The 3,462-nt window shown below is 41.9% G+C and overlaps 1 pseudogene across 1 annotated transcript; it reads left to right on the forward strand.

Moving 5' to 3' along the window:
* Nucleotides 1–2,193: 2,193 nt before the first annotated feature.
* LOC103269811 lies at nt 2,194–2,868 on the forward strand (annotated as a pseudogene). Its single transcript, XR_002482498.1, has one exon. The product of XR_002482498.1 is annotated as a small ubiquitin-related modifier 2 pseudogene (transcript).
* The last annotated feature ends 594 nt before the right edge of the window (nt 2,869–3,462 follow it).

The following is a 3,462-nucleotide window of genomic DNA, read 5'->3' on the forward strand; positions in this document are numbered from 1 at the left end:
CTTTGAATATTTAAATACTCTTTGTTTATTCTGACAGAATTTCTTTTCACTCTGGAATGGTAGTTGGCAAACAATGAGCAGCAGGCAGATGCAGAAGATTAAAACAAGACCTCTACCTATCACCGTACATAAAACCCAACTCTAAATGGATCAAATACCTAAATGTAAATGTATACCTCAAAGTATAAGAAACTTAGAAAATGCAGGAAACACATTTATGGAAATTGGAGCTGGCAACCAATTTCTAATAAAAACTCCAAGTGCCCATGCCATAAGAGATAAGATACACAAGTGGAACCTCATCAAACTGACAAGCTTCTGCAAAACTAAAGAAACTTCATCAAGAGAAGCGGGGAGACAGCCTACAGATTGGGAAAAAATATGTGCCAACTGTATATCTGACAAAGGCCTAACATCTAGGATCTACAAAGAATTCAAATATGCCCAAAAAACCAAACAGCTTCATTACAAAATGGGCAAAAGATATGAATAGACACTTCTCAAAAGAAGACATATGAGCAACCAACAGATACATGAAAAAAATGCTCAGACTCACTTGTCATCAAAGAAATGCAAATTAACACCACACTGAGATACCACCTAACTTCAGTCAGGATGGCCATCATTAATAACTCAAAAAGCAACAGATGCTGGAGAGGATGCAGGGCAAAGGGAACACTTCTGCACTGTTGGTGGGAGTGTAAAGTAGCACAACCTCTGTTTAAAATAGTTTGCTGATTCCTAAAAGATTTAAAAATCAACCTTCCATATGACTCTGTAATCTTCCTTCTGGGAATATACCCAGAGGAGTTCAAATCACTCTGTGAAAAAGATACCCGCACACACATGATTATTGTAGCTCTATTCACAATAGCAAAAACATGGAACGAACCATGCTGCCCATTGAATGAAGACTAGATTTAAAAAATGGGGTACATATATATGATGGAATGTTATGCAGCCATAAGGAAAGACAAAATTATGAACCTTGCAGCACCTTGGATAGACTTAGAGTCTATAATACTGAGTGATCTATCACAGAATCAAAGAACTGAGTACCACATGTTCTCACTCATAAACATACCTTGAACAATTATTATAATACTATAAGAAAGGGATTGCCGGGCTCGGTGACTTAGCCTGTAATCCCGCACCTTTGGGAGGCTGAGGTGAGTGGATTGCCTGAGCCTGTGGGTTCGAGACCCGACTGGGCAGGCGAGACCTCATCTCTACAATAAATCAAAAAATTAGCCAGGCATGGTAGCACGCGCCTGTAATTCCAGCTACTCGGAAGGCTGAGCCGGAAGGATCGCCGGAGCCCGGCAGGTCGAGGCTGCGATGGCCGGGAGCGGCCACTGCACTCCAGTCTGGGCAACAGAGTGAGACTCCAACTAAAAAAAAAAATAAAATTAAAAAAAAAATTATATATATATAAAAAAAGAAAGAGATTGACAATAGTTGGAAACAGCCGGGGAGGGGAGTGGGATCGGCAGTAGTGGGAAATTGCCGGGAAGGAGGGACACACCTCATCAACAAGGGTACTTGCATAACCACCATTTGTATACTTAACCTGAATTGTACCCACATCTTCAAAATAAAAAGTTAGATAAATACTAAAATAAAATAAAAGTGAAGGCAGAGGCAGCAGCCTCTGTTATGAAAAACAGTCAACCTCAGCTGGATGATATAGGAGAGGATGTAAAAACACACAAATGTGCTCACCAGGACACAGATGCTGTGGGTGGCTCTGATTTCAGGAGACGATTTGAAGGAGACACTGGTCCTGTGAGTGTGTTGGAACTGCTGCTTGTATCTGAACAGGAGGAAAACCATGGAGCCTCTGGTCTAGGGATGGATATCAGTGCTGCATACAGTGATTGTAATGAGATGTTGCCATGAAGTGTAGTAGAACAGTATCTAAAGTCTCTTCTCGTCGTGGTGTTTGCAGTTTTCCATTTGCCAGTCATAACCACAGGTAAAATGAGATGTGCCAGCAAGTGCAGGATCCAGCTTGGGTATATGGAAGGTGTGATGTACTTGGGAGCTTTTACTTTAAGCTCCGCCCACCTGGAGTTCCTAGGGCCGATGGTGATGACTGGAAGACAGTCAACAGGCAGTTGCTGCCAATTGTCACTTCCATACTCACTCTGAACATAAAAAACAAGTTTAGCTCCCTCGTCCACTGCTGCCGCCTCCTTCTTCTGCCGCTCCTGGTGCTGCTTGTGTGCTCATTCGGTGCGGACCTGCTGCCTCTTGTGAAGCGGCTGCTGAGGAGACTCCGGCGCTGGCCATGGCCGAGGAAAAACCCAAGGAAGGAGTCAAGACTGAGAACAACGATCATATTAATTTGAAGGTGGCGGGGTAGGATGGTTCTATGGTACAGTTTAAGATTAAGAGGCATACACCACTTAGTAAACTAATGAAAGCCTATTGTGAACGACAGTTGGAGATGGAGGATGAAGATACAATTGATGTGTTCCAGCAGCAGACAGGAGGTGTCTACTAAAAAGGGAACCTCCTTCTTTACTCCAGAACTCTGTTCTTACAGACCAAGATTACTTTCTCAATTAGAAAACTGCAATTTGGTTCCACCACATCCTGACTACTACAGTATAGTTTTCTTTATTCTTTCATTTTCCCCTTCCCCATTCCTTTATTGTACATAAAGTAACGGATGTACGTGCACACGCATATTGCAATTTTATTTTTTAACTAAATGGCCAATGGTATGTTTTGATTGACATCAAGCGGAGATGGGATGGGAACAAATACTGGTTCTGTGAAAATACCCCCTTTCTCCATTAGTGGCATGCTCATTCAACTCTTATCTTTATATTACAGTAAGTTATTTTGCTCTCACTGTTTTAACAAAAAGACAACAACATAAAAAAATCCTTGCATACCTTGTTCAGTTGGAGAGTTTTAATGTTTTCATTTATCATTGTAAAGCCAATGACGATTTATAACTTTTTTGTACGTAGCTGTTACATGTAGGGCAATCTGTCTTTAAGTAGGGATAAATTACTCTAAAAAAAAAAAGAATTCCTGATAGTTTTCCCTTCATGTTAAGTGTCTTGTTGTTTAAATAAACTTCTTGTTTAAAATGGAAAAAAAAAAAAAAAGAAAACAAGTTTAAGCCGGGCTCGGTGGCTCAGCCTGTAACCTCACGCCTTGGGAGCCTGAGGTGAGTGGATTGCCTGAGTCCGCAGGTTCGAGACCCGCCTGGGCAGCTTGGGGAGACCTCATCTCTTCAATAAATCAAAAATTAGCCGGGTGTGGTAGTATGAGCCTGTAGTTCCAGCTACTTGGAAGGCTGAGGTGGAAGGATTGCCGGAGCCCAGCAGGTCGAGGATGCGGTGGCCGGGAGTGGCCACTGCACTCCAGTCTGGGTGACAGAGTGAGACTCCAACTCAAAAAAAAAACAAAAAACAAGTTTGCATCCAACATCACTAAAGTTCTTTC

Source organism: Carlito syrichta, unplaced genomic scaffold, assembly GCF_000164805.1.
Source record: "Carlito syrichta isolate Samal-C Ts95f unplaced genomic scaffold, Tarsius_syrichta-2.0.1 Scaffold309491, whole genome shotgun sequence".
NCBI classification, from domain to species: domain Eukaryota; kingdom Metazoa; phylum Chordata; class Mammalia; order Primates; family Tarsiidae; genus Carlito; species Carlito syrichta.